We start from the raw sequence: 14,246 nt of genomic DNA on the forward strand, positions 1-14,246 counted from the left end.
TGTTGAATGTGCCATTGTGTATAGATTCGGCTTGTTTTACTTTTACTGGAGCTGAAATGGACTTTTTGAGCTTGGAGAGTTGTGAGTATGTGTTTGTGTGTGATGTTTTTCGAGCATCAATGTGTTGAGCATATAGCCTCTGGCATCTTGACTTTAGGCATTAGAATCAGATTTATCCAAATAATGCTTCTTGAAGATTCCTCTCCCACCATGCCACAAATTTGTCCACCAATAGCATCCCAAAGAGGATGGATGCCAGAGGCTAAGGAAAAACATTAATTATCAATGTTTCCTAACATAGCTCAAAGTTTCATCAAATAATTGAGGGCTAAAAGGGCTAAATAAATCTGCAAATTGAGAGGTAATATGAGCTATTACCTTTAGCCTTTAATACAAGAGAGTTGGTTAGGGATTGGTTTTGGTTTTAAATATTAAATTTATGATTTTTTTTCAAATGTTTTTATTGATTGTAAAGGTTTTCGCCAAGGGTTGTTTCAATATATATGATCAGAATGGGTAATTTAGGATAGCTAATGCACATTTGCTATAAATAATTAATTTAGTTAATTTTCTTAGTATTTTTAAATTATTAATCTAAACTCTTACATTAAAGAACGGATATATTATGTCTTCTTTTTATGTTTACCATTCTCTGTTGTTGTATCTCAATCATTTCAGCATGATGAACTTTTTCTTCTGTTAGACTCAGTAATTTGCCCATCTTTTTTTTTTTTTTTTTATCAAGAAGGATTTTATTATTGGGAAATTTTATTATATTTCATCTCTATTTCTTTTCAACCTTTGCACCAAATCCTTGATGTTCCCAGTATCTCATTGTCACCTTCACATTCTTTTGGTAAATCTGGATGTTTGTCATAAAAGCATCCGATGTGAAACATGTTGGGGTTGACATTACTGTGGCAGCAATTACCATTTCAAAAGATGATAAAATCCAACAGCTCTGCACGGAAATCCTGCAACTTTGGAGGCGTGTCTTGGGAATCAATGTTACTGACTGTCTGTTCCTTGTTAGAAAGGCATTATGCATATTTTATAATATCCCATCTCTGATTCTAAACATAGGAGTAAGAGAAAAGTTTTATTTTAATCTGGAATATAAAATCTGAATATACTGTTTTTAAAATTTATAATTTTTTTCCCCTTAAAGCCTCTCTATTAATTGCACATGGTTAACAAGTTTTTATTAAGAGGTAGTTACAATACACATAATCAGAAAAAATATTCTGAGAAAATTAATGCACATTTACTATAGATAATTAACTAATCTCTTAATATCCGTAAATTATTTATCTAACGTTTATATTAAGGATTGGAGGGAATAACGTGTTTTGCTTAGAACAGTAATTCTTTTTACTTTGTATTCATAATTTATTCTATTAATATATAATAGTAGAGTAAAAACCAGGAGTTGTTGGCAGCATGACACGTGGCATCACCTAATATTAGATAAATATTCCTTTTTTAAAAAAAAAAATTTCACATTTTTTATCCATATTCCCACCCACGTTCCTAATAGTCCAATATGTTAGTTTTCACCTATTGTTTGTTATTGAAGAGAATCTACCAGTAAACATGCCATGTTTTTTCTAGGATATGAACGATTTTGATGTTCAATTTGAAAGTTTTTGCTTGAAATTATGCAATTTGAAAGTTTGTATTTGAAATCAAATAAATCGAATATATAATCTGATATATCCGTGAGACCAACAAATCCAGAATTTCTTATTTTTTCAAATTATTTTATATAATCATGGGTATTCAACTTGAAAGTTTTTGCTTGAAATTATGCAATCTGAAAGTCTGTATTTGAAATCTAAAACACAGTTATGCCACTTAATATTTAAATTGATTTATAAATGGATAAATTAAAGGAAGAACTATATTCACAAAATCTGGCAATGTGTGGCAATTTTTTATTATATATTTCTTAGTAATCTTCTGAAAGAAATCCCTAATAATTTCATATAATTGTATCTTTTATTAATTATCTTAAAAAAAAGGCCACATTTTTTGGATATGTTTCTACCCACATTCCTAATAGTCCGCTCAATTTCAAAGTTTTTGCTCGAAATTATGCAATTTGAAAGTTTGTATTTGAAATCTAAAATTAGGTTATGTCACTTAATATTTATCTATTTATCTATTAAAAATAGAGTACAAAGTAGGAGTTGCTGGCAGCCTAATAGGTGGCATCATCAATGGTCCTCATTTTTAAATTTTTGCAAAAGCCACTATTCTACTCATTTTTTCTATTCAAGCGTTTACGTTTCTACCCATGTTCTCCTATCCATGTGTTTTTATTTATTTTTTTGGGCAAATTTTCATGTTGTTCCGGATTTTATGGCTTTGTTATGGATAGTTTTTTTATTCCAATTGAGAAATATTTCCAGTTTGAAATTAAATTCAATAATTTCAACAAAAAAAACAAAGCTCTTAATATTTCAAATTTTAAATTACAATTAATAGTTCATAAAAAGTGGTTATTCGTCTCCTAATTAAATAATTTTGAATTAATATGCCCATGTTATTATTTTTTGGGCGAAATTTTATGAGGTTGGTTAGTTTTTTAGATTTCAAATCAATATTTCATATTTTAAATTCAAATTAGTATAAATCTTCAAAATAGAAATGAAGTTTTACAACATTCAACTTTATCAATAAGCAATAATTTTCTACAGCATGCCACTTGGCAGGCTGTAATCTTAGATAAATAGAGGATTTTTTAATTAAAAAATTAAAATGGAAAAAATGAAAATGGGAGCCGCTTCTGTTGTTATTCTGTATTTTGAGGCTTTGTTTTGGCAAATTTTTTAATTGAAAGTGAAAATTGGGAAGAATTTCTAATGTTGTGAGTTTTGATCACTGTGCCCACATTGCTCTGTATTCTAAGGTTTTGTTCTAGGCAATTTTCTAATTTCAAATTAATATTTCATATTTTAAATAAAATTTAATTAATAATTCAAATTTTAAATTTAAATTAATTTTTCAATTAAAATTAACATTTTGCAAAAAGCAACTATTGTTTGGGCTAATTAATGGATTAAAATAAAATTTCAGCAACTATTGTCCACAAATACACATCAGCCAAACTTTCCCACTTTGCATATTTTTTTGTTTTCAAATTTTGTGTTTGGCCATTATATTGTGGCAGTTTCCACTTTGCCGTAAGGTTTGCAGCAATCAGCCTTTTTGACAGTAATAGCCCATGGTCATGGGTGTGGGTTCAGTGACAGTTGCAGGTAGTGGGGTTGCTTGTACGTGTGAGTTTGTGGCTATATATATGTGTGGTGATTAGAAGCAGCCAGTTTAAGGTAGTTTTTTGGGCAATTCGTTCAGTCTCCTCCTCTCCAATTTTATGTAGTCAATAATAAAAGCACCAAATTTTCATTCCATTAATTTGGGTAAAGAAGATTTGTCTTGAGTTTGAAGAAGGAAATCTCTTCTTGGTTTGAAATCCCGGCATGCACCTTTTTTCTTCCCTTCTAAGTTCTTGACCTCACCCATCATTAGCTCTTTCAAATCAACAAGTTAACAAGTGAAAGGCCTTCTGTTTTTTTGTTGGGCTGCTAGGTTCCTTCTTCTTTGTAAATTGGATTATGCTTATGCATCTGCAAGATGAAGCAGTCCATCCTATCACTGAGTTATGAGGAAATTCACCTGTTAATTCAAGTATGTACTTGATTAGTATTGTAGATTTTTAATTCTAAAAAGTTTCTTCTCTTGTCCCTTGCTGTTTCATTTTTTTCTACCATGTACCTTGAAGTGAAGCATATATAGGGGTATACATTTAATTCTGGAAAATAAAAAAAAGGATGGACCCAGTGCACGACCTCGTTTGGAAGCTGGTTTCGACAGAGTACCATGAATTTATATCTACTGCAGTCATTGTGAGATTTTATAACTACAAGAAATCTATCTTTTATCAATCAGTTGCCTTTGTCCAAGATTCATTTATTGATGCTTGTCATTTTCTACAAGTGAAAGATTAAATGAGATCATTAGAAGTCCTTACATGGGTCCTGAGGTACTAAAACAAAACTAGCCATATTGGGTAGGTTAGATTTGTCTTGTGAATGGTGTATTTCAACTCATACCAATTGGATTTTTAATGGTTAGGAATTAAATTTTAAGTCACTATAGATATACTTCTAGAAGAAAATAAATGCTTGTCTTCGAATGGCTTCACTACAGTAAAAAAAGAGTAGTCTATTTGCTCGCCAAGTAATAAATATAGCCGGTCTATGCCATCTACCGTATTGTGAGAATGAAGACTAAAGCAAAAACATTTACTAAACTTTTGCTAAGGGGTTTGCTAGATAAGAGTCAGATTTGTTTGGTAAATCAAAAACATTTACTGACTTCTATGCTCCTAATCTGGTTATTGTGCTTGCTTTAGTCTCAAGTTGCGGCTAAATGGGTGCTCTTTAGCTTCAAAAATGGCTTTATACTTATGTCATCACCAATATGGTCTGCGGCTTGATCATAGTTTCATGCCTTTCTCAACATCTTCAAGCCGAATGCCAGACTACAACTAACTATTTAGTTTTGTGTGGATCCAATTTAAAATATAAATACTATCAAATTAAGGTGTTAAATTGATTTTCTATTTGAGTTATCATCCTTCCATCTATCAAGTTTTTTTTTCCCCCCAACAATTATTGTGTGTAAAAAAAAAAGGATAAAAAGTATTAGTCGTAAAACTTTTTATTTGTCTTGAACATTCCTGTGCATTACACAGGAACTGAACTAGTTAACTATAAAACTTGCCAACGCATTAGCCAAACTGAAATAACTAATGATTTTTATTGAGAATAATTTTGAGATTTTCCAAGAAATAATCAATTCTAACTAAATTTATCAACTTATGCAAAGTAGTTAGTTTCTTTTTTGGTACATAAAAGTTCAGGTGAGTTGGGTCTCGGGGGCTCACCAAGGCCAGGACATGCCTCCAGGCTCAGAGAGCGCTTACATAAATACTTACAGATCACCCACTAACAAGATCCTCACATCGGCAATGAGATTCGAACTCACGACTTTATGGGTTATGAGCTGACTCCTTACTAACTAGACCAACTCTTGTTGGTGTAAAGTAGTTAGTTAAAACTTATAAAAAGGACTGGACGGTTCGTGATCCATATGAGCTTAAAATTGCAATCTCATCATCAAGTTGAAGTTAGACATAAAATCTATAATTGAATCACTTTCCTAATTTATTTTTGCTTGCCACTCGATTTTTAATATTGACATGAAGAAGTCCTTGACATCCCCATCACAATGGTGAGCACCTTCTACACTTGATATGTATCTAATCCAGTCCCATGTAAACCCCCCCTTTTCTCTCTTCCCAATGCTTCATTTCCAAATGACAAAGTCTAGGACATCCAACACCAAGGTTGTGTCTAAATTTTGTGGGTTTTAAGTAAAAGTATTGCAAGAGCCAAGTGTAATATAATTAATCAATCTTTATATCTTTTAATTTATCCTCATCTAGAATTTTAAATTTATGGGATGCAAATAAAAGAAAAAGTTGTTCATATTCTAAAAAGCTCTCCTTAATAGATATACCATTGATCTGATACACAAAACGAACATCAATGACCCAACGATCATATATGCAGTAATTTGTCTTTTTTAGTTGAGCACAAGGTATCTACGGCCAATAACTGTAACTATAATGCAAGAACTGAACAAACACATCTATTCTCTCTCTCTCTCTCTCTTCCCCCCGGTAACAGATATCTATTTAGATGATTCACTTCTCTTCTTTAAGGGATCTTCTAAGAGGCTAAAACTAACACTAGATACTTACAGCTGATGGTGAGGTCAAATGATCAGTAGAGATAAATCAAATCTAATATTTAGCCCTAATATTACACATCAAAACAAACAAATTTGGTCAAATTTTCTTGGTATCAACTTTCCTTCAAGGCTGAAAAATTATTTAGGAACATGGATTGACCTGTGGAGGAAATAAACTTTGGTTTACCAACAACTCATTCAATTTATAAAAAGTTGAATTAGTGTTTGGAAAGCTCAAATCCGATCTTAAGCTACTCGACTTATCCTCGTCAAATATGTTCTTGCATCAGCTAACATTCATGTCATTTCCTGTATTAGACTTCCACAATCTGTGTGATAAGCTGGAGATCATAAAATATTCACCTCCTTCAAAAATATATGCGCCTCTTCAAAAATTAGATTCTCTTTTTGGCTATCAATAAATGAGGTTTGGGACTTCGACCAACTAAATGTGTGATTGAAGCTTCACTAGCTAAACAAGTTTGGTGAATTTTATCAAAACACCCCCTTCTCAATTTTAGCTTAAACCCTTCAATTCAAAATACATCAATGCAAATTAAAATACTTTGTTGAAGATACCCTACAGTGCTTCTTGGATATGGAAAGGATTTTAGTAAAATTCTCACATTACAATTAGAAAATTGAAGTGGTAAATTGGTGACGACTCTCAAATATCCTCTCAATTACACCTTGTGGTGGCCAATGCAATGAGATGCAACGTCTCACTTAAACATTAATTGAGTTGCTGATTTCTTAGTGCATATTTCTTACAATTGGAATCTAGTTAAGTGGAATAAACCTTTGAAATTTTTTTTTGGTGAACAAGAGAAGAAAACAAACAGCAACTTATATGCTAATTCTACGTAGGACACCTTGGCCTACCAAATCATCAAGTAATAAAGGATTCAATTCTAAGGGAGAGGTTTGCCAGAAGAAAACTCTGCCTTGTTGCTTTAAGTTCAAAGCTGCCATCCTGTCAGCACAGCAATTCCCTTTACGGTAGATATGCCAAATTTGCACTATCCATTCAAGCTTTAGAAGCTCTCTTATTCTAGTGAAGATGTTGTAATCTCCTTCAACTATTGTATTGTTGTCGGCAGCTTCCACCACTATCAGAGCATTGCACTCGACTACAACTTTCCTGAACCCCGTCTTCCAGCAGAGATCTAGGCCTTCCAAGACCCCTTTTGCTTCTACTTCTTGTCCATTGTATTTGGGAAGCTTAGTGGAGAAACCCCCCCAACTATTCCCCTGCATCATCTCTTATCACCCCTCCACACCCATTTCAGCCATCTTCATCCCCTGCACCATTTGTGTAGACTTGCACCATCCTTGCTTAGGTTTCTCCCATTTCACTCTGATGTACTGCACTATTTTCATATGCCACATTTCTTCTTCCCACTTATGGTGATAATTCTCCATAGCTCCTTATCTCTTTTTCTGGTGCAAAAGGTAGTTCAGCTTCACTATTATGAACTCTTACATTCCTCCAATTCCAGATTTTTCAATAGCGAACAGCAAAAATGTCAGCCCAATAGGCTTTCTCAGTCACTCAATCTTTGATCGCCAGGTTTGAAATGCTCCAACTTGACCAGTCTTGACCGAAGAACCCAACTCTCCTTTCTTCCAAAATAAGTTTCCTCCATATAGCGGTTGCTAAAGGGTAGTCTCTAAGTGCATGAATAATCGTCTCAATATGGGTGCTACATACAGGGCACCAACCTTGTCCTCCATCCCACTTGCTTGTGAGTGATTTTGTCAATATTCTATGATGTTATTCCCTTCACATAAAAACTTTGACTCTTTCTGGCACTTTAAGTTTCAAGGTCATAGTTCATTAGTTTCTTGCATTGCTCACCTCTGTTTCTTGTAACCACCTATAGGCGTTCTCCATTGCTATTTAGTTTCCATTTCCATGTTTGATTAGGAATATCCTTGCAATTTCCTTTGATCTTCACGTTTTCAATGAACTTCCCCCACATCCTCCTCCTCATCTTCCAGAGTCTTGAGTCAAGTTGTTTTACAATTAATTGACTCCCTCTGCTACACTTTTTGTGATGAGTATAAGCCTAAGGAGAGAGTCCAATCCCAAAAGATTAGGCTATTAGGAGGAAGAGCCCATTGAACTTATAAACCCCATAACACTTGTGAGATTTCCCGATGTGGGATTCATAACAGAGCACACCCCCTCAAGAGCCGACATCCCCAACGACTCCACTCTATGGCACTTCACTCAATCTTCTTATAGGTCAGAACTCAGAATCCTTCACAGGTAGCCGCTTCCGATCGGTCGACTCTCAATGAAAGCACCAATGTGATAAGCATAAGCCCAAGAGGAGAGCCCATCCCAAAAGGCTAGCCTATTAGGGAAGAGAGCTCCTTGAACTTATAAACCCCACAACATTTATGAGATTTCCCAATGTGGGACTCATAACACTTTCTACCTTACTTCCCTTGTAGTACTTGTGTCCACAGAGTAGTAGGTTCTTTATGTAGCCTCTATAGTAGTTTTAAAATGAAAGCATCGTTATGTCTTTCAAAGCCTTGACTACCATCCTCTGGATTCTTTCCTTGCACACAACCTAATTAACAGCATGCCATTTATGTTCATTTCAATCATTATCCCCATACAAACTCTCTCTAGGCCTTCTCCAGTCCGTTGAGGCACATTAGGAGAGAAATAGATGATGGTCTTATCTTGACTCACCTTGTGACTGGACATTTCCTCGAATTCCTACAAGTAATTGTAGATTATGTTAATCTGATTTAAGTTCACCTCTGTAAAAAGCATAAGATCATCAGCAAACATCATATGTAGGGGTGGAAACATGCCAAGCCAGGCTAGGCCTCACCCTTAACAGGTCCAACCTGTGATGAGGCTTGTTGGCCTGAGCCTTGCCTGTGTCTTGTGAAAGGCCTTTTGTTTGGCCTAAACTTGGCTTGTAATCAGGCCTGACCTGGCCTGTGACTTGTTAAGAGGCCTGTTTTTTTTAACAAATTTCAAACACACATAAATCGATTCAAAATTATAATAATTCAACCCAATTTATCTAAAATACAAATAGAAAATATGAAATTATCAAATTAATACAATTTGTAAAACGTGTCTCCTTACTCCTTAGGCCCAAAAAAAAATCAAATATGAAAAATAATTAGAAAACATAAATTTACTCTAGTATAAAAATATCACTTCATCCCATTTCTAGTATAAAAATTAGTTGATGACTAGATCTAGTTTAAAATATGAAATGTCCTTAATCTCTTTTATATTTTAAATTTATCATTTGTTCAAATTAATTTACTAACAAAATGATATTTGATCCTATTGTTATACATGGTTGTTTTTAAAAAAAATATGTTACATTTATTATTATTTATTTATTTATTTAAATTAATTAAGCAACTATTATAATAAGAATTAGATTAAGCACACATATATATGGTCTAAAACATAATAGGTCAATTCTCTCTCTATATATATATTCTATATAAGATTAACATGAAAAGCATGGATCAAATAAATGAATGGTGCTTTTTTTTTTTTAAATGCACTTATGTTTTCTTTCTCTATTCAAATATGTGTCATTATACATACATCAATTATTTTTATTATAGAGAATGGAAATGAAATGAAACATGCAATGAGCTCTGGATAACATGTTTATGTGGGTAGAGTTTTTTCAATTAACCAATCAGAATAGCAGATTTCCTTCTGTCCATTTACAATTTTAACCTAAAAAAAAAAAGATAACAAGCCAGGCCACCTGACAGGCCTAATAGGCTTATTATCAGGCTTGAGCCTGGCCTGATAAAGTAAATAGGTCTTTTTACAAGTTTGAGCCTGTTATGATATCTAAATAGCCTAGGCCAGGCTAGGCCATAGGCCCCTGACAGGCCACCTGACCTATTTCCATCCCTAATCATATGTGATATGATTAGCCCTTTCCAACCAGCTCTCATTCATTTCCACTATTTCCCTCTCACTCTATCAAGAATCATACGGGTGAGGTTTTCCATTCTGAGTACGAAGAGATAGGGGGAAATAGGGTCACCTTGTCTGACCCCTCTTGAGGTATTGAAGCCATCAAGTTTTTCACCATGCCACAGAATGTTCGTTGCAACAATGTTAATACATCCCATAATCCTTTCTCTTGTCTCCTCAGGGCATTCTATCTCGACTAAGACTTTTTCTATAAATTTCTAACTAATTCTATCATAGGCTTTCTCCAAATCCACTTTTTATGGCCATAAATCCCTTTTTTCTTGTCTTCCTTCTCATAGAATGAATCATTTCGTTCACAATGATAATATTGTCATGAATATTCCTCCCTAGAACAAAACTGACTTGATAAGGAGACACAATAAAAGGGAGGATTTGCTTTAACCTTCTCACTAGGATATGGAACAAACATTTACATATGAGTTACTTTTATGGGTTCTCCACTTTGGGAGTCAAGGTGATTAACTTCGAGTTGATCTCCTTCACTTCTCTTAGGTTGTCCCACATCTTTTTTTTTTTTTGGTTCTATACACTCCTTCCCCCACAGTAGTCTAATTTTTTTTGGAAAAGAATGGCTGGAAATCCATCAAACCTCGGTGCCTTCAAACCTCCTATTGAGAATATCACTTCTTTGATTTCTTTATTGCTTATAATTTCATTTATAGCTGCCTACTCATCTGAAGCCACTCGTGGCCAACCATGCCTTGTCCAATGCCATATTATTCCTTTATCCTCTTCTGTGAATAACTTTTTAAAATAGGAATTAATAAGCACTCCAGTTTCCTACTTTTCTTCAACTTTCTCATTCCTCTCGTCCTTAAGATAATTGACTTAGTTCCTTCTTCTTCTGACATTTGTCTTTGTGTTATAAAAGATTGTATTTCTGTCTCAATCTGTCATCCATTTTGTTCTTGCTTTTTGGAACCAGAAGATCTCCTCTCGCTTTAGGATTTTAGCCAACTCATCTTGTAAGGTAGCTTCCAGTTCCTCCAATTTGTGCCTATAATTGTTGGAAAGAGCTCTTTGTATGCCATTTATTCTTCTAATTAGCTCATTATTCTTCTTGGTTACATGTCTGAAAATGGACTGGTTCCACTCCCCTAAGCATGGCTCCACTCCCTCTAATTCCTTATGAGCATCCATAGTGCTTGTCTCTTTCTCCCTCAAAAACTTCTCAAACTGGTTGTGCCACATCCACATTGCTTTAAACCCAAAAGGCCTCTTATGATTCTCACCTCTTGAGCTGAATAGATGTATAAATAAGGGATGATTGTGTGAACCCACTCTTGGTCCTACTTTCACGTGAGCCTCACTAAATTCATTTCTCCATGAAACATTACACATAGCTCTGTCCAACCTCTTAAAGAGCCTTCCTACCATAACAAAAAGAGGCCCTCTCCATGTAAATCTTGGCCCATCAGAACCCAAGTCAATTATGTTGCATTTATTTATATTACCAAAAAATTCTTCTGCACTTTTTGTCATTTGGGTCAGTTTCACCTCTTTGTTCCCATGTTTCCTTAATATCATTGAAATCTCCAACAATGAGCCAAGGAGTATATAAATTTTGTGAAATCTTTTCAATGCTATTCCAGAGTTCCGTTCATTCCATTTCCCTTGGTCTTGCGTACTTTGCTGTAAACATCTATTCCTTCACACCAACACCAGTAACTACTCCATGAAGATATTGTTTGCTACTTTCTAGTACTCTTATATCAACCTAGGGATCATTCCAAAGCAACCAGATGCCTCCAGACATTCCACGAGCTTCAATAATACAATTCTTTTTAAAGACTAATCTTCTAATGACTAGTTACGCATTATCCCACTGCATCTTGTTTCTAAGAGCATCACCAAGATGGGTTTCATTCTTTTCACTAGATCTTTTAAAGTGCTACAAAATTTCTTATTGGCCACACCTCTTATGTTCTAGACAACTATCATTAAAACTAAAATGAAATGAAAGGGGAACACCATCACACCAAGACACACTTATGTCTCTATTCTAGCACTTCTTTGCTCTTCTACTTCCTCTAGAATGGTTTGACAATGGGTTCTTAGTAGTTGCTCTACTGCTGATAGACTCATTACTTCCCCTAAATCCCTAGGGTCTAATGGGTTCCCATCTACCATCTCTATATTTTCTAAGACTTTTTCTTATGTCTTGTCTCGCAGTGGTCTATGGCCTATTTCCTTCTCCTTCTGCTAGCTGATTTTCCTCTCCTCCTCTCTCTTTTTGTACTCATAGCCCACTTTTGCTTTCTTCTATGCTACCACCTTGTCGCTTTCTTTTGGGCTTATTAACGCAACCTTCAGCCCACTCTGGTCCACTCGTGCTCCACTTTCCACCCCCTCAATTCTCTTTTCTTTATCACCCCTTATTGACTTTTCTAAGGTCTTCTTGTCTTTCATTCTTATGGTGTTGCCCTGCCTTTTCCATCTTTGCAGTCTCTTTTTTCCTCTCTTTATTCATCAACTCCTTCCTTCTCTCCTCTTTTTCTTCTGACATCAGTCTCACCTCCCCTTCTTTCCTGACATCTTTTCATATTCCTTCTGCTACCTTTCCTTCCTTGGGTGGCATCTTTTGTCCTTTCTTTGACACATGTGCCATCATCTAGTTTCCATAGATGTTCATCGGAGTTTCGACCAATAGTGGTCCTACTCCTCTTCCCCTTTCTCCTTCCTTGTCTTCCTCGCTTTGTTGATTATCCCTAGCATTTCCTTACTGGTTTAACTTCAAGGGACATCTTTCAGTACTATGACCAAATTTGCCATAACAGAAATAGATCATGTGTAATCCTTTGTAGTCAATCTTCAGCCAATTACCATCAACCATATATGAAGGTAATAGTGGAGCTGACAGGTCAATTTCCACACACAAACAGGCAAACATGGTTCTTGCTCTTGTGAGTGTCATTTTATCTACCTTAATTGCTCTTACAATCCTGTTGCCTAGGTTATAAAAGAACTTCTTATTGTAATAATTGCCTGGAAGTCCTGGTAATTGAACCCATACCGCAAGACTTTAGATTTTTTTATTCCAAGGATTAAAATTCCTTTTCCATATTTGCACCATGAGATAATGATTCTAAATTAACCATGGACCTCCTTCCAATGCAAAGTAACGATCGTCCAGTGATTGGAAGGAAGCGGTCATAAAACCATTTCCTATATTGTTGACTTCCACTCCTCTAAAATTTTCCCGCATCACTTGAATTTTCCTTCTCATTTGCATAAAGCCTAAAGAGCCACGCATGAGTTTTATAATCAGTGTATTTTCCCATTTCCTCTCAAGCCTCCTTCTCTCCTTCTCTAAGAATACTAGACTAGGACCTTTTACAGTGTCTGTCATGATGACTCTGTCTATTAGTTCTTCTGTATCCCCAAATAATAGGCTTCCATCCCACGCTTCCTCATCATTTTTCCTCTTCTCATTGCCTTTCCATCTCTTCCCTAATGGCTTGACTGCTTCTCTATAAGAAAGTGGTTCCCCCCTCAGTTGTCAAGCGTCTTCCATTTCTTCATCTTGCATCTAGGGTTTCTCTCGTGCCACTAAGGAGATTTCACCCAGGAACTTTCCATCACACGCTGCATCTTCCCTTGTTCCTCCTTTTTTCCCCTCCTCTTCTGCCATAATTTGTCTTAAATCAGGATACATCGAGATAACCATAATTCTCTCACTATCCTTTGTACTCTGAATAGTTGGTGCTAGTCCCTAAGAGCCCAGCAGAGAGGCTATTTTAGAGGTCACGTTTCTTTTGACATGGCTCACCCTATCAAAACTTCTCTCTCTACTTTTTTCTCTCAAGTTATTGGTTGCTAACATCAAAATAAACCTTTGATTTGCCAACTAGGCACTTCTAATACTACTAATTTAATTGTTCAAACCCCAATATCCTTCATCAACTCTCTAGATATAATTCTTTGGAATGGCAATCCAACAGGATCTTACACGATAAAACTAGGTTTCTTAATATCCCTGCAAAAACACATTAATTATCCTCAATATATGGATCTTTTTTTTTTTTGGAAATCTCTATGGTTTAGGTCTTTGCCTTATAAGTATCTGCTTTTCATTTGGAAATTGTTCAATGAAACGATTCCACGTAATGATATCCTTAGGAAACATCATCTCAATGCATCAAGCTTTTGCATTTTTGGATATGATCTGGAGAAAACTTTAACACATATATTCTTTGCATGTCCTTTTACTATTAAATCTAGATGGTTTGGTCTATTCCCAATTCAGGTATTAGCTTCCAAATTTCAAGACTCTGCATGCTAGCTAAGATCTATTCTACTTCAGCTTCAAAGAGAGAGGAAAAAGAACTTGGTGCATAGAATAATAGGAGAATTATAGTGAGGTCCCAATAAAAAAAAAACTACCCAAAAGTTCTAATAACTTGTTATTCCCTACTCTCGAATT

This window comes from Neltuma alba, unplaced genomic scaffold, assembly GCF_004799145.2.
Source record: "Neltuma alba isolate B1F8T4 unplaced genomic scaffold, ASM479914v2 tig00012225_pilon, whole genome shotgun sequence".
NCBI lineage: Eukaryota > Viridiplantae > Streptophyta > Magnoliopsida > Fabales > Fabaceae > Neltuma > Neltuma alba.